The 20,524-nt window shown below is 43.5% G+C and overlaps 1 protein-coding gene and 1 long non-coding RNA gene across 5 annotated transcripts in view; one reads left to right on the forward strand and one right to left on the reverse strand.

The window, feature by feature from the left end:
- Positions 1–367: 367 nt before the first annotated feature.
- Positions 368–19,521, reverse strand: LOC309540141. 4 transcript variants are annotated; one of them, XR_014223058.1, is made up of 7 exons: positions 19,423–19,521; positions 16,735–16,776; positions 13,224–13,286; positions 11,724–12,104; positions 9,697–9,801; positions 6,045–6,121; positions 368–2,597 (listed from the first exon to the last, which is right to left on the reverse strand). It is a non-coding gene; the product is annotated as an uncharacterized lncRNA (long non-coding RNA). The 4 variants fall into 4 exon arrangements; XR_014223059.1 differs by having other exon boundaries at positions 9,697–9,796; positions 11,724–13,286; XR_014223060.1 differs by having other exon boundaries at positions 11,724–13,286.
- Positions 19,522–19,525: 4 nt separating this feature from the next.
- SMARCAD1 (SNF2 related chromatin remodeling ATPase with DExD box 1) overlaps positions 19,526–20,524 on the forward strand; it is a 47,127-nt gene continuing 46,128 nt past the window's right edge. The window contains exon 1 of the mRNA XM_082236353.1: positions 19,526–19,629. The gene's annotated coding sequence lies outside the window, so the exon portion shown is untranslated. The remainder of the gene's footprint in view (positions 19,630–20,524) is intronic.

A 20,524-nucleotide genomic window follows, 5' to 3' on the forward strand; every position in this document is an offset into this window, starting at 1 on the left:
CAGGATGGAGGTGTTTTGTGGCCCAGATCTTAAAGGTGCTCCTTTCCCCTCCTCTCTGCTTGTTCTCTTCTGACCAGCCCTCTCGTTTTCTGCTTATTTCTGATTAAAACAAAGGCATGAATGCCAAGGACAGCGTTTCCCGGTTCACATTTCACTCTGCTAACCTTCTGCAAGGGCTGTGCTTTGGGCTGAAATCACATGATCCTTCCTGCAGCCAGCTAGGAAATCCTACGCTCAAGTAAAACAAACAGAACAGAGCAAACCCTGGGGGCATTTGGACTGAGCCCTTGGTGACTAATAAAAAGAACAGCAAAGAATCTTGTGGCACCTTAAAGACTTTATTATGGCAGATGCCTGAAGTGTTATCTTCAGTTGGCAGCTAAAGCAAGTGGGTGTAGAGAGACAAGCTTGTAGGCAGTGGGGTCAAGTGGTAATGAAATGCAGAAAGTACCGCCTACATGGCGACAAGTCATTCAAGCGGCCTTTCACAGCAGCAGCAATAAAACAAAATGAGTTTTTGTCTGGTTTGTAGAATTAAATAGAGATACTGGCCTAAAGAACAGGACTGCTTGCTCGTTTGTAGCTTCAGCCATTTCCTTCTCACCTGCTTCTGTCTCACATGTTTCCATGATGGAAGGAAGGAAAAATCAAATCTGAATTAGCTCTCAAGTTAACAAGGTATTTCGGACTGTTAGAAGGCATAGTAAAAAGCAAACGCACCAACCGAGCGAAGTCTCCTAAATAAAATTACATGACTATGGGACACATAAAGCTGCCTTATAGAAGGCCAGGCGATTGGTCCATCTATCTCTGCACTTAATTGACAGCAGTTTTCCAGACCAGGAGCAGGTCACCGGGCGAGGAAGGGCATTAGCAATAGTCTCCCAGCAGCAAAGTCTCTGCCACTTACCAGGAAGGGGAGGGACAAGACCGCAGGGTGGGTGGGGCTGTGCAAGTGCATTCATGGGAGCTTTGGGTTGGCTCTGCCAGGATGTCTGCAAAAGCTCAACCTCTCCCACTCCCAGTAAGCAGCCAAAGTTTCGCTGCTGGGAGGCAGTTGCTGCAGCAATCCTACCCATGGAAATGATCACGAACCCCACTGGTTGATCCTCTCTTGCTCCAAGGCATAAGAAAACCAGCTGACCCTACCTGGAAATTCAATTGACTTTGTGCCTGCAGCATAGGTGCTCTATCACTCAGTTGTGGCCCTTCTTGACTGCCTAATCTAATGCTTGATGTGATAAGTGATCAGGTGGAGGGAAAACTGATAGACTCCGCAGAGCTTGCAATCAGCATTGTATCACAAACCTTCAGCCGCTGAGATAAGAGACACAGGATTGGTTGTTGTCAGCAAGCACAGCTGTGCTTTCCCATGTATTTCACTTGGAGGCCATCCACATGTTCAGAAGAGGAATGTGGTGAAGCTACTCTTTGGAATGCGGAGGGGCTATTAACCACCCCCCCATGGGCAAAACTACTCCTCTCCCTCTCTCTCCTGCAACACATTGCAAATTAAAGGAGATCTAGTTCAAAATTTTGCACTGAGAAACTTGGGTGAATTGGCCATAATATGGAAAATGCGTTTCAGTGTAAGTGTAAAGTGGTCCACACAGCTTTACTCAGAGTAGACCCACTGCAGTGAATGAACATGACCAAGTTAAGTCCATTAATTTCTGCCCAGGACATCCATACACACTGCCCGGGCTTGTGCCCCGGGGAGGTCACTTCAGGGATGCTAACACAGCAATTTGGCTTCACCCTGGAGATGCACTCCATTGTCTCTCGAGGCAGACTGATGCCAACAACAACAAACTCTGAGTAAAGCTTAAATAAAAGCCCATGGATTTTTAGTCATGTGGGTTTTTTTTTTAAAAAAAATGTACTAATAAATTAGATCCAAAATGTTCATCAAAATACTTTTAATTGATTATTGTCTGATTAGTCAACTAGAACTCCCAACCCTGTCTGAAAAATGATCCAAACCAATCTTACAATACTTTCACAACAGCGTCTTTGAACTCATTCTGTATTTTACTCCCTATAAACTCTTAAGATGAAACCACACACCTATTTGCACAGACGTAATCACTGTATTTAAGGGGGCTTACTTCCAGGAAAACTATGCTTTGGATTTCAGCCTTAATTAGAAATTTTAGACTTAGGAGGCTAATTTTCTTGTACCTTTATGATTAACACAGCTTCCCTTTACTAGAGTAATAAATGTCACACCACATTCTCGTAAAACTAAGCAGGTCAAAATGCATAGTGTAACTAGTAAACACACACTCTGTGTGTTTAATTGTGAGGTGGATTCAGCTTGAGAATGCATGAAGTTAAAATTAATACTACAAAAAAACTCTTTAAACATCTTCTTGGTAGTTCCACTTCACAAATCTTATGGTATATATGAAGGGCGAGATGCTTTTCATTTGTAGAGTCAGGCTTTCCAGCCTCCTTTTCCTTAATGTATGTTGTGTTGTGTTTCCAAATGCATTCAGCCATGTGATCTTCAGTGCTGGTTCATTTATATCAGATGAAGTGTGACTGGAAATAAAGCTCTGTCTTCTTCTTTTTTAAAAAGGACAGTCGTCTCTGATCTATATTCCAAAAGGAAATTAGACAGGCGCATTATATTTTAGTCCCTACATTTCATCACGGCCCTTCTTTCTTCTTCTTCTTCTTAAGTGAAGGCTAACATAAGGACAATTGCTAAAGAAGCAATCATAATATCCCTATACTAGTGAAATCCAGACTTACGGCTACTCAGGGCAGATATACATGACAGTTCCATTGTTCTCTATTAGCAGGATATTGTCCTAGCATAAAAACTCATGCAAACTTTGAAAGCTCTGAATATTTAAGGCAGGACACTAGTGGCTCATCCCAGTGGGAACTACCGAAAAGGGGAACCTGATTAAATTTAATGTCATTGTCACTTTTTCCCCCATTGCTAAGAATTATATACGTAGCCATAGCTACCGCACTGTTCAGACACCATGACCACAATATTCTCCCTCAGAGGTTGGCGTCAATTGTTCAGTCAAAGAATGTAAATTCACTATGGGATGTTATTCTTATCAATTAAAAAGATTTGTCAATATCTGATATATGTTTATTTTGGGTGTGCATGTGTGTGCGTGCAGAAATCACTGTGCTTAAACCAGGAAAGCAATTTGTTTTCTTTAGCAGAGCAGCTCATTGCAAGGGCCTTTTGCAAAATGTCAAAGTTGCTCTGTGTAATTAGAAATAATAATAAATCCTTCAAGTCATGCACTTCAACACAACCACCTCAAGCGAAGTTTGCTCTTATTCTGGCTGTTAGTCCTGCTTGCTGTGAAGCAACACAAAACACACACAATTTTTTTTAAAAAAATTACAGCTCTACAACAACTTATAAAAGACCGAACTAAAATGGAAGTAATAGATTAGGAGGAAACTACACATAAAATATGGCACAGTAAATAACTTCTCCATTCCTCCAGTACATGAAAATGTACATTAGCCTATCCTAAACAGAAAAGCAAATGTCCATTCTAAAACATTACTTGGCAAGAAAACACCTACAAAAGAAATTCAATTTCACATATTAGAAATCTTACAAACAGGATATATTGTTGACAAGTTGCTATACTCCATGAAAATTTGCTACAGAACAGAGGGATATCCTAGTCCTGTGAAGTACACAACAATGGCCATAAAATATTAGCTACATCAGACTTGCTCTGTACTATTCTTTAGCTGCATGGATTAATTAGACTAATTTCCATCCGAAACAAGTTGAGCAAGCATGCCTCATTTACCACTCACTGAGATGCATGAATAAAGAAATGTCTCTATCGTCCGAAGATGGCACCATTGTAAAAAAGAAAACAAATAACTGGGTTGAGAATAAAACATCTTTGCTTTTGTCTCCAATAGCTATGATGGGTAACGTCTAATGCTGACTCACACATTCCATGGCAAGTAAATTCTATTGCAACAACTCTTGGTTTGTTCACATATACAGAAGTACAGGGAGTCCCTACATATGTACAAGTGTTTGTGTGAAAGAGTGTACAGGGTGTTGATTTGTACAACTCAGCTATTATGCACACAGACTGTACACTCATTGAATGATACATGTGAATAACTATATGAGTGAACAGCTCAACTGTTTGCATACACAGGGACACAGATTGTACACTTGTTGAATGTAATGTGTGAACACTCCTCAAGTTGTCACCCATTACATATCCGCCAGCAAACCCCCTTACAATCAAAAGAGAGACTGTGTTTGCAAACACGGAGTGGACAAGTTTCAAGGATATGCAGCCAATTTCAGTCGTACCTTGGTTCTCGAACACCTTGGTGCACGTACATTTTGGCTCCCAAATGCCGAAAACCCAGAAGTAAGTGTTCCGGTTTTCAAACGTTCTTTGGAAGCTGAACGTCCAACACAGCTTCTGCGGCTTCCAATTGAGTGCAGGAAGCTCTTGCAGCCAATCGGAAGCTGCGTCTTGGTTTTCGAATGGTTCCAGGAGTCAAACAGACTCCCGGAACGGATTAAGTTTGACAACCAAGGCATGACTGTATAGTTCCTCAACAATGCCCATCTGCAACCTATTCCAGAGAGGTGCAATTCCAAGACTGGTATAACAATCAACCCCTCTTCCTAGGCAAGATTTACTATTTTGGGTAACATTCCTTTCCCTTACTTGCTATGGACAACAGTTTGAAAGCGGGGAACATGAGGGAGGAGTCCCTGCGTAAGAAATCTACCAAACCTCAGAAAAACATGTCCAGGGACTATCATGCTAGGTAACTTTATCTTTGCTATAAATAAACTGGAGAAATCAAAGTTTTTTTCTCTCCCACCACCCACCCTTCCTTCCTGGCAATAAACCCCCATGAAGAAAAGAGAGAGGGGGCTTTTTATCGTTTGTTAGACAAAATAACAATTGGAAATGGAGTAATACAGTGGTACCTCTAGTTATGATCTTAATTTGTTCTGGAGGTCCATTCTTAACCTGAAACTGTTCTTAAGTGGAGGCGTCCTTTTGCTAATGGGGTCTCTTGCTGCTGCTGCGCCGCCAGCACACAATTTCCGTTCTCATCCTGGGGCAAAGTTCTCAACTTGAGGTAACTCTTCCAGGTTAGCAGAGTTTGTAACCTGAAGCGTTTGTAACCTGAGGTGTTTGTAACTCGAGGTACCACTGTAGTCTAACTCTACCCTCTTAAACCATGCTTTCACAGCCAAGACATGGAGACTAATGACCTGCATGAAGAACAACTCATACTTGAATTAAATAATTCAAAAAAACCCTCGCTCCTAATCACCATGATTGGAGTGGACTCAGAAAATAATTAAAAGCTAGGCCTGTCTGTCCGAATGAAAGATCCCCCTCCCTCTCCCTCTCCAGGTCAGAGTGTTTTCCAACTCAGCATGCTTTCACTTCCCAGAAAATAAAAGGGGGGCTGGGAGAGAATAAAGCCATCCCTTCCCCACTTTGAGGTGCCTTGTTAATGGTGCTATCTGACTCAGGAAAGTGAGCTCATATCCCAAATCACCTGAGATTGAAGGGTAGGTAATAGATAAACAAACAAACAAAAATTCCCTCATTATATGGAGTATGCATAAAAGTTATGTACCCTCTCAGTTGTTTGTTTTTCGCCTAGCATTTAGGTCTTATTTGAATTTCATTGTTGTATTCTTCATATGAATTGACACTGATTTCTAATCTCTGCCCTGTGATTATACCACTTAGGGGTTTCTTTTTATATATTAAGCAGTAAATGAATACGTTCTATTAAAAAAAGAAGAAGAATGTTTGTTGCCAATGCTGCAGCCAACCTCATTCCCACTTGATGAGTGTGGTGGCACTCTATAATCAGAGACTGCCATGCCCAGGGAGATCTTTGAACAGCGAGTTGGCAAGCGTTTCAAGGAAGGGGTTAAGAAGCACCCAGCATGGGCTTTTTCAAGAACAAATCATGCCAAACCACAAGATGATGGAACAGGTGCTAAGCACAGAGAGAGAGAGAGATGTGCCAGGGCTTATACTTGCCTAGAAGCCAAATCTACTGACAGAAAAACCTTCCCCTTGAATTCTAGGCTTGTAAAGACTGCTTCTGGTGCCTCAGCCTGGAGGAAAAGATAATCAGTATGGCGTTTTGTATTGTTTTGTTTTAAGTTTTTCTGTTTTTACTTCATATCTTCCAAAGCTACACGGTGGCATTCAAAGCAGATCGAGGTCTTAAGTCCTGGCTCAAAGCAAGCTTTAGGAAGGACGGGGCAATAGCTCTCTTCTGGTATTCACTGGCAGACCTGTGGCAGGGTCTTGTGGGAATGCACAAGGCTAGCTTTGTCCCCTTGAGGACGCAGGGCACACTAGCAACCTCCCAAGATCAGCCAGAAGTCAGCCAGTCTGTGTTTAATGAGGATTTAATTTCAGGTAAATCTATGTGCATAGATACTGCCTGAGGTTAATACAGGGTCTTACACTTGGGGGAGGCTATGCCCTTCTTTCATGGTCCGAGGCAGTATGTTGGAAACCACCGGGGGGAAAGGGCTCTGGTGCTCAGGTCCTCCTTGTGGGTTTCTCACAGGCCTCTAGTTGGCCACTGGATGAGATAGGCTATTGGCCTGATCCAGAAGGCTCTTCTTATATCTTTATGGGGTTCCTAATCTGGCATTAGGTTGGTCCCTGCTCCTGCCAACCTAGCAGTTCGAAAGCACGTCAAAGTGCAAGTAGATAAATAGGTACCAGTCCGGCGGGAAGGTAAATGGCGTTTCCGTGTGCTGCTCTGGTTCGCCAGAAGGGGCTTAGTCATGCTGGCCACATGACACGGAAGCCGTACGCCGGCTCCCTCGGCCAATAAAGCGAGATGAGCGCCGCAACCCCAGAGTTCGTCACAACTGGACCTAATGGTCAGGGGTCTCTTTACCTTTACTAATCTGGCATTTGTGGCCAATATGGCACCCTTGTTGCCAGCCAAGGCCATGTGACCCTCCTATTTATTTTCTTTTTAAAAAAACAACCAAGGATTTTGTTGGATTCCTTTTTTGGGGGGTGGGGAGGAGTAGCCTGCTTTCTATCTGTGGTTTTATTTGGGTGGCGGGGTTGTAGGTATTTTCTAGGTGTTGTTGGAGGAGGGGGAGGTTCTGAGCATTGCCAGTTTTTCTCCTGTGAAACAGGTATTTCGTGCTGCTCACAATAGTTCTGGCTCATAGGGATCGGTGACTCCTACCCTGCAGACACACACACGACAGAAGGCAAGGAGGAAAGAACAGTTGGAAAACTGGTGGCTACAGAATAGCCCCTTTTAAACAGCGTTTTTATTGTTTTTAATCTTATAAACTGTTTTTGCGTTATTACCGATGCCAAAAGTGGCACACAACAGTTTAAAAACCACAATGACCTAATTCTAAACAGTAAAGTCTGACAGTAAAGTAAATGTGCAATCGAAACAAAACCTTCAATGACTAAACCTGTGAATTCCTCTGCTTCTCTTAAACGGGCACTTTTGAGTCTACTAGGTATTCAAATACGCCATTAAGCTGATTACCCACCCTTTTAAATTCTCCCTCTCTCTGCCCCTGTCTATCAGTGCAATCCTATACATATCTACTCAGAGGTCAGTCCCATAGAGTTGGATGGTGCTTACTCTTGGGTAAGGGAGTATAGGATTGTAGTATCTCTTCCCTTGTCTCAGCTTACATCCTTCTCGCTCACTCCATTCGGCACAAGCTCATCTATAGTTACTTTCCTGAATTTCCTTCTCCCACTCCTGCCTCTGCACCTTCTTTTCAGTATGCAGCACCTCACTTTAGAATCATAGAGTTGGAATAGACCACAAGGGCCGAGTCCAACCCCCTGCCAAGCAGGAAAAACTTTACCCATCCCTCTGCTGCCACGGGAACATGGAAAGGTGCCGTGTACAAAGTCAAGTCATTGGTCCACTTAGCTGGGCATTGTCCACACTGACAGGCAGGGATTCAGACCCAGGACATTCCAGAGATGGAACCTGGAATCATCTACAGCCCTGACACTGAGCTATAGTCCCTACTGCATCCCTTATTTATCTATCCTAACACAGAATATTCATCCTCTAGTAGCAAGCTGTTTTGTTAAAACCAGCTGTGAGTAGAAGACAAAGTATCACCCACATGTTGACCACTGCTAAGGCATTGCTTTTCCATCACCAGCGATCCAGTTAAGAATATTTGATTCTGGGTTTAATGGACTTGTGGGAGGGTGACTTTAGAGCCTAGGCAGTCTTACTTGAGTGTAAGTCCTATTTAACCAAGTGGGTCTTGCTGAATCCATAATATCAGGCTGTAAAAATGGCTCAAGTTTTAGTGATTTATGAATTTGGACTCAATCCAATGCACCACATAGAAGTTTGTGTGTGTGCATTTATTTAATCCCACATATGTACTGTGGGATTGTGTGCTGTATGTGTATCTGTTGGGCTTTTTGGCAGGATTCCAGCATTGCAGGAAGATGGACCACATGATCTTTGCGGTCCCTTCCAATGCTCCAATTCTATGATTCTGTGATGCATGTATGTGTGTTGTGCGTGTCTGCACACAAGGGTGTGTGGGTGGCATGCTCACTTCAGCCACATCCACTTTTGCATGGGACCCCTGGAGGGTTGGCCAAGAGGCAATGTGGCCCTCGACCCCAATCCAGCACTGATGAAAGAAAACTAAGCTTAGGATAGAAAAGTCTCCTGACAAATGTACTGTCTATTCTCAGTATGAAATTCTTGTGGCCTCATTTAGAGGGAAACAGCAATCCTTTGCATATTCGCCAATGTTAAACAAGTGCAAGTCAAAGCCCTTACTGACCTACTCTGAACCTAGTGATCAATCAGAAAAGCCTTCTTTTTTACATCGTATGTGTAATATGAATTTTCTGAAGTCATCTGTACCTGCCTAATTCATAAAAATTAATTCCTTTCCGCCATTATGGTGGCAGAATGCAGTTATAAACAAGGCTGTGAATATGCCTTGATCCTGCAAGAAAAGCACAGAATAGGAAAGTGGATACAGAATCTCTGTCTCCTGGGCATGTCTGCTTTCTTCTTTTTCTCTCTTTTCCTTCCTTTCCATGGGACCTGTGACAAAATGTTGCAATACGCACTGCGCCTGCTCAGTGTTCCAGCCAGCCAGCCATGCTCCCATCAGCATGCTCCATTCCATCTCTCCCCCTCATCAGATAGTCAGCATTCCATAGTCATCTTTAGGGTATTTTTCCTTATGATTTTTTTGTTTTTTTGCCTTTTGCAAAACTTGGGGTTCCCCTAAGCATGCAGATACCTATGTCTTTGGCACTCATGACCTGAATTCACCACTGGAAGGAATAATGCCTGAAAGCGTGAACAATGCCACTAAAATACTAGCAGTCAGTATGGATGATACTGAGTAGTACTTTCAGTGGTTGTGGACAGGGCTTCAGAGTCCTTGCTGCTCCTGTGTCTTAGCAATTTCAAAATATTAAATATTTTTACACATCTTCTCAATTTGCATAAACTTAGAAACTATCCAATTTCACAGAAACAGGATTCTTGGGAGAAAATATTTTTAAAAATGAGGGGGATGCATGCAAGTATTACATCTGAGATGCTCAACAGAAGCAAAACACAAGAACTCAGTTTCTTTTCGTATTTGCAAAACTTGAAACAATGTGAGAGAAATTGATTGGTTTGACTTACATGTGGCAGAAGCAGTGTATCTTGCAACCAATGATCAAACCATCTTCTCAATCAACCATCCAATAAATATACGAAACATCCAAATTAAGTCCTAAAATCCCTGTGCTTAAAAGAAAAAACCCTGAGTATCAATCCATAAATTAAGAATCTAATATAGTCAAAGGTATATTTTAATTGCAACACATATTCTGTTTTGTTTTTAATAAAAAATCAAAAGTTTATCATATTTATAAGCGCTTCATTTCCCAGGTGTAGAACTCTACCAGGTTAAAAGAAATGAAAGAAAGCATGGAGTATGGACACAGCCCTGTCTACAAAGGCCAGCTCCAAAACCCTAGTAACCTCAGTGGAAAAGGTTGGTTTCTTTCTGCCAAATAGCTATATGATGTCCCCTGAAGCCCATAGCACTGCTGTTCTGTGCAAAGGAAGCCTGGCATCTAGTGGACATTTAGCTGCTGTGTCACAAACCCAACACACTTGAACAAGGTACTTAGAAAGTTGCCTGGAGCAAAAGGCCAGGCTGGTGGTGTGTGTGTGTTTTTTTTGTGTGTCTGTGTGTGTTTTTTGGGGGGAGAATCACTGTAGAAGAGCCTCAACGTAAGGACTAATTGCCTATTTGATTTAACTGTATTTCTTCCTAGAGAGCAATTGATCAAACACAATGTGCCATATGCACTTAAAAAAAAAATTCTTTCTTTCCTTCTTTCATAAAATTTATACATAGCTTGATTGTAAAAAAGAAACCCCCCAAAAAACTCAAAGTGGTTTACAAAAAGAATACAGTGGTACCTCAGGTTACAGACGCTTCAGGTTACAGATGCTTCAGGTTACAGACTCCACTAACCCAGAAATAGTACCTCAGGTTAAAAACTTTGCTTCAGGATGCGAACAGAAATTACGCGGTGGCAGCGGGAGGCCCCATTAGCTAAAGTGGTACCTCAGGTTAAGAACAGTTTCAGGTTAAGAACGGACCTCCGGAACGAATTAAGTTCTTAACCCGAGGTACTACTGTATAACAATAAAAATATCAGTAAACAGTTAAAAACAACTATTTAAAACTTGCCCAATTAATTTTAGCAATAAACCAAAACCACACTAAAACACACATCAACATTCTATACAGGGTATAGGAACAAGTAAAAGGTTTAAGCTGCATTTCCATACACACTTTCCAGGAATAAAGTCCCACTGAAACTCAGTGGGACTCACTCCTGTCTGGACATGTATAGGATTGTGCTGTTAGGGCTCGCTCTCACTTCCACATGCCTAGAAAGCATGGGTATGAGTGGTTTTCCTTTTGCCCTGCTCCTTTGCCAGGAAAAACCCACTCTCAAACAGCAATCTGCAGAAAACCTGAATTGCCATTTGCTCTGATTGAGCGCTACAGAGCAATTTTCCCCTGGGGAAAATCAGTGGAAGAAGTAGTGTGCATAAGCTTTGCAAGACTTAAAATAGGTACTTTTTTGAAAAATCAAAGCTGAAAATTCAAGAAGTTCTAGTACAGGGATGGGGAGTTGGCAGCCTTTCAGATTTCGTCTATCTCCAACTCCCACAAGCATGACCAATGACACAGGAGTTGTAGTCCAAAAACATTGGGAAGGCCACAAGTTCCTGGCTTAAAAGGAACCCTGCTGCAATATTATTAACCTTCAGGATGAATTTGGAAAATCCCCCTTTACCCTGGCATTTGTTGGCTGAAAAATACTCTTCCTAGCAACCCCAAGATCATTGGACGGAAGAAGTTTGTAACTATAACTGCTTTTCAAATGTTTTTAATTGTAATTGTTTTTAGGGTGTTTTAACTGTTCTGGAAAAAAATGGTTTGCTTTGCTTTTAAATTGCATATTTCTTTGCCATCCCGGGCTCCTTCAGAGAAAGAGCAGGATGTAGATTCAACAAACAAGGAAACGACATAACACTGTTAATATGCTTGTTCCAAAAACCTGCAGTAAGGCTGAATTAGTAGTCAAGGTTCAACAGAAATACTCAGTTGTCCATTTTTATGCTTGTGGTTTAAAGTGCTTCACCTCAGTGATACATATGATGGGGCCACGGGTGAGACTTTTCTTCCATGGTTATCCTCCTGTTCATTTCTTCATACATTTCATTTCCAGCACACCACATCCACCAGCATGACCAAACAACAGGTGTTAAAGGATTGCACACCTCTCAGTAACTCTTTCTTTTTTGTCCTATCACTAATATGTGTCCACCCAAACATTCTGCACTTATCCAAGTGATTACAAGACCACACACGGCATAATATATTTCTGTTGTGGTCATATATGTGCACTCTGAGAATTAAGATCTATGATCGGCATGGTCACATGATGCACCTGCTCCTAATGGATACCATTTCCAAGTGCAGGTGTGAAGGCTTCAACACATAGGTGGGTGGGTAGACTTTCCTGCAAATGCAAAGCTGGAATGTGAAGTTAGGATATCTATCTGCCATTTTGAAATATTTCATAAAGCAGTCACATAAAATACCAGTGGAGTACAGAAAACAACCAATAAGTATAAAATACACTCCAGAATTAACAGTTAAAATAACATCATAGCACAAGAAGGTGATCAAAGGAGAAAATTTAAATATTTCAGTTAGAAAAGGGTTAGGTATTTTTTTAAAGAGCCTTAAGCTTTCATCCGAACAATTCGACTGGTTTGTGTGTACACACACACACAGAGAGAGAGAAAGATGGGTTGTTGTTTTTTTTGCAAATTAAAGGTGACATTGCTAAATGGGAATTATAATGTATGATTCTAGGATATGAATTTGAATCACAAACCTTTCTCCCCCTAGTGGACATTAAAGAGTATGTTTTTTAAAAATGTGGCTTTTCCTAAACATACACTCTACAGATGTGCATTTTGTAACTAAACACACACAGACATGCCAACCTTGTAAAGCAAGGGTGGGGATCCTATAGCCCTCCAGATGTTGCTGGTCCCCAACTTCTAAGTGGCCCAACCAGCATTGCCAATGGTTGGGGATGATGGGAACTGCATGCCCAGAAACTTGCTGCCTGGAGCAAAGGACAAGATGTTTCCCTCCCCACATTCCACATACAGAAACTGATTGGACTGAAAACTAAAACTTACAACACCAATAAAATGATGGTCTCCTTCACTGCACCCAAACCAGCAGGCTAATTTTGAGTGGGCAGAACAGGTAATGGAGCATGCACAGCTCTGTTCTCCAACAGATGGGATGGTAAGGGGGTTTAGGAAGAATGTCCAAGGTGCTGCTGCTACCCCCCTCCCCCCAAAAGAAATATGCTGCCTTAGGCAGTTGCCTCATATTACCTCATGGTAGGGCTGGCCCTGGCTGCAGAAGGTTCCCCATGCCTTGTTTTCAAAATCCAAGTTGAGGTGATATGCAAATAAGGGGCAGGCTTTAGTCTCAATGAATGAAGTCAATGAAGTTAATAATCTCTCCTCAACAGTTTTAACTGCACCACTCTCCCCCACCACCATTCCTGCAATAGAAGTGAACAGCTGTCAGTGAGGGAAGTAAATAGTTGTACTTGGGGATCCTGTTACAGTGATGCAAAACATGGGGACAGAAGGCAGGATATTCCAGAAAGTCCCTGCAATAAAAAAGGCCTTCAATCAATACACATATTGATGGGCACCTTCCATACTACCTGTTGACTAAGCATTCGTCTGGATTTTTGCAGGAATACTAGACAATGTTGGCTCCTAATAATGGTGCCTTAGTCAGAGCAAACCCATTGAAATTAATGGACCTGTCTGTTGTGACCTATTAATGCCAATGGGTTTGCTCCAAGTGTGACTAATGTTGGGTACAGCTTATTCTGATTTGTTTGTGGGGTGGATAGATGACGTTGCATCAGAGCAACTGTTACCAACACTTTCCAGTGCATTTCCCTGCCATATTCTTTACTCCCTCCCCTCCCAAAATCCAATATTTCTGGGAAAGTGAATTTGTTCCCAAGACCTCCCAGTCAACTGTAATTGTAGAACCTGGATTTGCAAGTGCGTGATTGAATCCCCACCTGAAAATAGTGACAGTCTAGAAGTGCCCCTATTTAGCAATACTACTGATAATATGCACACTCTTGACTGCTGTGAATTGTAGAAGATCACAGCATTTATTGTATTTCTATCCCACCTTTCTAACACCACAGAACTCAAGGAAACATGCATAGAGCTCTGAGGTGGGCTTCCCTCAAGACACTGACCAGATCAAGATTTGCTCGATTGCAGCAAGCATGTTGCACCATGTACCTCCCTGAGTATCTTTGCATAGCTGCTTTTTAGAACCTTAAGCAGGAGAAGATCCTAGTGGATCACGGACATAAGAAGAGCCTGATGGATCAGACCAATGGCCTATCTAGTCCAGGATCTTGTCCTCACAGTAGCCAACCAGATGCCTATGGGACACGCACAAGCAGGATTCAAGCATAAGAGCTCTCTCAGCTACTATGGTTTTCAGCAACTGATGCTCAGATACATTACTTGCTCCAACTGTAGAGGCAGAGCATAGCCATCCTGTCTAATAGCCATTGATAGCCTTCTGCTGCGTGAATTTGTCTAACTCTCGTGGCCCATGCTTCTCAGTATAATTAGTTGATTAATTGAAACTCCAGCAGATGTTTTGCCTACTAAAAGTGTGCTGTTAAGGAAGAGACCTGGAGATATTATTGTAAGTGTTATTATAAGTCCTCTGGCACTTACCTCCCTGACTTAAGGTGCATTGTAAGAAGATAAGCATTTCATCAATCACTTTGGACTAGTTCGGGCTAGTAAACATTCACTTAATAGAACATTAAGAAATAAAAGGGATGTTATTACCACTAGGTGTGGTTCTCTGGGTGGATGAAAAGAGTGTGGCACTGATCTTTGTTGGTAATGCAAACCATGAATGCAACTACTCTGACATTATGGGAAACAGCAAACTCTTACTAATTTTACTGGAGTGATTCCAATATTTAAATATTTATTATTTTTGCTAGAAATCAGTTTAATGCAGTTTCCTTATGTCAATTTCCTGTTCTTAGAAGGTTGAGCATGATAATGCCTAAACTTGTATCAGAGAACTGGTCCTGGCAAGGGCCGGTACATTTCTGTCCGCACAGCATCCCTGGGGAGACTATGAAGAGGACTGCACAGTTGGCTTGGATTTTCACATGGCCGTTTGCAACCCACATATTTCAACTCTCTCAGAAGCACCCTGCAGAAATCAGATATGACAGCCTTTGCTAACCTAGGGCTCTCCAGATGTTTTGGGCCACAACTCCTATCAGCTCCAGCCATCATGCTGGGCACCAAGTTGGTAAAAATAAATAAATCAACAAAAAGTTTTTGCAGTTATAAAGTGAAATACGCTGGCTGATGTTTCCAGCAATTTTCAGAGGATAAAAACATAAAAGGAGCCCTACTGGCTTAAGACCAAAGGTCTGCCTAGTCCAGCTGTGGCAAGGAATTGATAATAAAACTGTGATTATACAAATCTATGGTGCGACTACATTTGGAGTACTGTGTACAGTTCTCCAGTCCCTTCACCTCAACTCCGCTATGAGGGAAGGTTACAAAATTTGGGCCTTTTTTTAGTTTGGAGAAAAGGTAAGATGACATGACAGAGGTTTATAAAATTATGCTTCGCATGGAGCAAATAGATGGAGAAATATTTTTTCTCCCTCTTATAACACTAAATCTTGTGGACATCAATGAAGCTGAATGTTGGATCCTTCAGGACGGATAAAAGAAAGTACTTCTTCATGCAGTGTATAGTAAAACTATGGAATTCTCTGAAAAATAGTGACGGCCACTGACTTGGATGGCTTTAAAAGATCAGGCAAATTCAGTGGCTATATTCTACCTCCACTGTCAGTGGTGGTATGCGTCTGAATACCAGTTGTTGGGAACCGCAGGTGGGCAGAGTGCTGTTGTGCTCATGTCCTGTTTGCAGGCTTCCCACAGGCTTCTTCTGGTTGGTCACTGTGAGAACAGGATGCTGGACTATATAGACCAGGGCAGTCCAACTTTTCATACCAAGTAAACCCCACAAGAGTACTTTTAGACAGAACCCATAGACCGCACACTGCCTTGCTGTGGAGGCAGCAGGGCACAAGGCCAAAATTTGACACCTCTCTTGCCAAAGCTGGACTGGGCAGAAGGAGTGCCGACTAGGTTTTAGGAAGGCAAAAGGAGGGCTCAAGGACCCTGGCAGAACTCTTACACCTCTTTTCCAAAGCCCAGCACCTCACTTACCTGATTTTGAGAAGGTAGCATTTTGCCAAAGGGCACCAACAAAGGCCTCAAGGGCCACATGCAGTCCTTGGGCCACATGTTGGACCACCCTGACATAGGCCACTGGCCTGATTCAGCAGGCTCTCCTTATGAGCACTGGGAAGTGTGGCATAATATTTGATGCATTGCTGCATAACCTCCTTGCATAGAAAACCAATAAGCAGGTAATGTGGAAGTGACCACACACAGCACTGGGTGGGGGGTGTTTCTTCAAAGAGTGTTTGACAAGAATGGTTTATCAGCAAGCTGTACTGGCATTTGTTGGGAAAGGGTGGTGGTGGAATTAAATGGTTTCCCATCACCCCACAGAGGACTGTAGCGAAGGCCCAATTATCATTTGTATGGCCTGTCTGCTGATTTTAATCCTAGAAGTATGAAGAGGGTTAGTTGTCAGCTTGGAAATTTTCAAGAGCAAAGTAAAAAGAGCACTCTTGAAACAAAAAGAGAGGAGACAGTATGGGACAGTTTCAACCTGAGGCCCTCTTCTGTCTGTACTCACCAATCGCTCACTTCAAAACACTTATGATTAAGGTATGGTGTGGTTGCCACAGCAACCTCATGTACGACACATGGAGTTGCTCACCACTTTGCCAACTACAGATGTGTGAGCTAGTTTAAACATCTTTGTGTGTGTGTTTTAATTGGCAATCAAGTACAAGCCCATCTGCCGTTGACAGCCTGTCTTGTTGCTCACAATTTATAACACTAGATGTACCTCCCACCAATTCTATACAAGATTTGGAAGCAGGCCCTGACACGTACTTTTCAGATTCCACAGAAGACCCTGTGTTGCGGTTCAGTCTTCTGCAATAATTGGATTCAGAGCAATTTTTTAAAAATTCAAGCAAAGAAGTTGATTCCTAATCTGTGATCCATGGACCTCTAGGGGCTCCATGGATGGGATTCAGAGGTTTTGTGAACGTGGAACAAAAAAGAAAATATTTTTTTCTAGCTCAATAAATTGTATGCAACAATAACAACAAAATGTGTATGCGCTTACATGAGGAGCACTGTCACACCAAATTGTGGTACTGTTGCACACCACCCTAATCTTTGAGTAGTGCAAGATTCCAAGGGCCCAGGTACTTGCCCAGGGTCTATGTTTCCCTTTGGACAATGAGGCACAGCAGAGACTGTGGTGTCTTTATGGTATATGGTTTATTTACACACATATACAACCTAAATCTAGGTGGAGAGAGTTTAGAGCATTCACATTCCAATAAGGTTTCTTGCTTCTCCCATAGTGGCATAGTGGTTTGGATCTTGGGATAGAGAAATCAGCCATTCTGTCTCTTTGTTACAGCCTGTCACAGCTAGGCCACATGACGCTCTTTCTTCCTTGTCACCACTAACCGACTGAAAACGTATTTCTCCCCAGCCTACAAAAACCTAAAATCCTAAACCCTTTTTGTCTCTGCCCACTAACACACAGTTGGAGGAGAGGCTCCACCCCACTTGCTGTCTGGCACTGAATGTCCTGATGGCTCATTTTGATTACTTTTCTGTAGTGGCTGGCACTATCATTACTAGATTTTTGATGCCAGACCAAGTCCATCTGGCTTGCATTTACAATAGTATTTAAAATTTCTGCTGTAAATGCTTTTATTTTATTTTAAATATGTCTTATATTCTTCTTAACTGAAGTAGTTTGCATGAGTCTGTAAACTGTAAGCCACCCTGAGAGCATTTTTTAAGCATAAAGTAATTGGCCATTGGAATCATTAACCAGAAACTAAGAGCAGCACTTGAATCTGGAACAGGCGGATACACTTCCTACCCTTGCCACAGACTTATCTGGAAAGTTGTTACTATTTGACCCAAGACCCTTGTATGAAAAACAGGAGTAATGGTGAGCTGTTGTTGTTATTAGGTAACATCTGATAAAGATTTACATATTAAAAACACCATGGCTGCAGTTGTGCACAATTCAGCATTTGTTGTTGTTGTTTAGTTGTGTCCGACTCTTTGTGACCCCATGGACCAGAGCACGCCAGGCACTTCTGTCTTCCACTGCCTCCCGCAGTTTGCCTTGCCATGGCGAAGGGGCTTGAGTAACTCAGAGAAGCTATGAACTATGCCGAGCAGGGCACCCAAGATGGACAGCTCATAGTGGAGAGTTTTGACCAAACGTGATCCACCTGGAGCAGTTTAAAGCAATATATATGGTGTGTTCCCCCCTTCATTTAATCCCACAACAGCCCTATGAGTTAGGTTTGGCTGAGGCAGTGACTGGCCCAAGGTCACCCACTGAGCTTCATGGCAGAGTGGAGATTTGAATCCTGGTCTCCCACGTCCTAGTCCAGCACTAACCACTACGCCACACTAGCTCTGTTTTCAGCATCTACGTAAAACATTTTTTAGGCAAGCCTACCCTGCCAACCTAGCAGTTCAAAAGCACATCAAAGTGCAAGTAGATAAATAGGTACCGCTCCGGCGGGAAGGTAAACGGTGTTTCCGTGTGCTGCTCTGGTTCGCCAGAAGTGGCTTAGTCATGCTGGCCACATGACCCGGAAGCTGTACGCCGGCTCCCTCAGCCAGTAAAGCAAGATGAGCGCTGCAACCCCAGAGTCAGCCACGACTGGACCTAATGGTCAGGGGTCTCTTTACCTTATCCAGACATGTAGAAGTTGAAGGTGTTTTATTTCTTTTTTAGCTAGTGTTGATTTTGATAATCCTTTTGATGTTTTTAATACTTGCTTTAAATTGTTTTTATCAGGAATTTAAAAGTTTTATTTTATATTGCAAACTGCTCTGGTTTTTTTATAATCCGATTCATTTTTGTTACATAATTACACACACATACATATGCACACTATATACATATTACATACATAATCTTCTCTCTCAAGAAAGCACCCACAATCTCACATCTATGTATCTATATATAATCAAGCTCACTTTCCCTTCATTTCTGCTGTCTCCATCTTGAAGATTTAAAGGCTGATTTATGTGGATTTAAGGGCTCCTTTAAACTCTTGCCTAGGACTTGGCAACCCAGAAGAAACCTTCAAGTCGAGGACCTCGGGCAGCCAACTGCCGTCACGCGGGTGCTCCGCGAGGGGCTGAGGAGGCCTCTGAGCGGGCGGAATTCGCCCGAGGAATTTATTGCGTGCTCCTGGGGCAAACCGCGCGCGCGTGCACGCGCGTCTGAGTGCGCCTATATATGCGTGTATGTATTTTGTGTGTGTGTGTATTTGTTTCCCTCTCTGTATATGTATATATCCCGTCACATGTAGGACACGAAGAGCCACGGTGGATAAATAAAATAAACAAACAAACAATAAAAAAGCCGGATAGAGAGAAAGAGAGGAATGCTGGGAAAAACGAAGGGAACCCAGTGAGGTCATCACTAGGCGCCGCTTTGGGGTACAATCCTCCCTTTCTTTCTCTCTTTTCTCAACGCCCCCTCCCCCCCCATCCTCCCGGCTCGCCTCTCTCTCTCTCTCTCGCCTTTCTTTCCCCTCCGTCTCTATCGTTCGCCTTGCCGAGCTCGCTGGCTGAGGCCGGCCTTCGCCGTCATTGTCGCCGCCGCCGTCATCCCTTCGGCACAGCCCGCTCTTTTTTTTTTTTCCTCCCTTCCCCTCCCTTTTTGCCGTCGCCGCTGGCCGGTGTCGGCGCTCTGGAAAGGCTCGCGCGCCTCCTCGGAGCGGGGGCGGGGTAAGGAAGAAGCACCCGGTGTTGTTGTGAGGGGGGAGGGAGGGAGGGAAGGAAAGAGAAAGAGGGTGGGGGAGGGCGGCGCCGGCCCCCTTTTCCTCCCCCCTCCCCCCATTCCCATCTTTTGTTTGCCTCACAGGCTATTTGCTCCACGGGGGGGGGGGGAGAGGGAGAGAGCGCGCGGTGGTTTGTGAGGTGGAATGTCTTCCTCATCCTTCCCAGGCGACAAAAGTGCCGTTTCCCCCCCCCCTTCTTCTCGCGAGGGAAGATGGTGGAAGGCAGGAAGACTATTGTGTGGGGAGCAGATGGGGGGGGGGGAGAAGGAGAAGGAGAGGCCGGGATTTGGAGGGCCGAGCGATAGGGGTGCGTTGGGATGTGTGCCTGCCGACTCTCGGAGCCTAAACCCCCGAGGCATTGGGGGCTGGGGTGTGTGTGGAGGGATTAAGGCCGGCCGGATTATGGGGGCAGAAGGAAGCGCTGCCGAGCGAGTGTTTACTTAGGAGGGAGATTGTACCTCCCTTTTGAAAGCTCTACCTGTCTTTTAAATCAGAGCCAGTGAACGTGGTGAAGATCCAGTGTGGGTGTCTGGAGGCGGTTGGAGGATGGATGGCAGCTAACAGGTTGAGGTTGAATCCTGACAAGACAGAAGTACTGTTTTGGGGGGACAAGGGGCAGGCTAGTATGGAGGACTCCCTGGTCCTGAATGGGGTAACTGTGCCCCTGAAGGTGCACAGCCTGGGAGTCATTTTGGACTCACAGCTGTCCATGGAGGTGCAGGTCAATTCTGTGTCCAGGACAGCTGTTTACCAGCTCCATCTGGTACGCAGGCTGAGACCCTACCTGCCTGCGGACTGTCTCGCCAGAGTGGTGCATTTCCTGTTTGGACTACTGCAATGCT

The sequence above is a fragment of the Podarcis vaucheri genome (assembly GCF_965113315.1).
Source record: "Podarcis vaucheri genome assembly, chromosome: 9".
Lineage (NCBI taxonomy): Eukaryota > Metazoa > Chordata > Lepidosauria > Squamata > Lacertidae > Podarcis > Podarcis vaucheri.